Genomic DNA, 388 nt, shown 5'->3' with positions numbered 1-388 from the left:
ATAAATAATAATTGCTTTGACAACAAAGACAGGTAACAATATACAAGGAAAACAACTGACGGATACTGCTACACGTGACGTCATGAATACTCTGACGTCACGAGTAACCGCAACCGCTTCCCGGCAATCGATCGTTTCATATTAAATCCAAAACCGCCATTCAACGCTCCGACATTATATGACCTAGATTATTAAACACAATTTTGAACATATATTTTATAACTATTTGTTGAGATTATATTATACCAATATCAAACGCAAATCTCTAGTGTTCAAGGTCATGGAATATTGATTTCATGGCACTTTTTAGCATCGATTTACCTTCCATGGACGATTCTTAAACCTGAAAAATATTGTGTAATTCAGCACTAGAGAGCTTATTCGTATA

Source organism: Penaeus monodon, chromosome 23 (assembly GCF_015228065.2).
Source record: "Penaeus monodon isolate SGIC_2016 chromosome 23, NSTDA_Pmon_1, whole genome shotgun sequence".
Classification (NCBI taxonomy): domain Eukaryota; kingdom Metazoa; phylum Arthropoda; class Malacostraca; order Decapoda; family Penaeidae; genus Penaeus; species Penaeus monodon.
The sequence above is the reverse complement of the archived record's forward strand: the minus strand, read 5'-3'. Positions refer to the sequence as shown.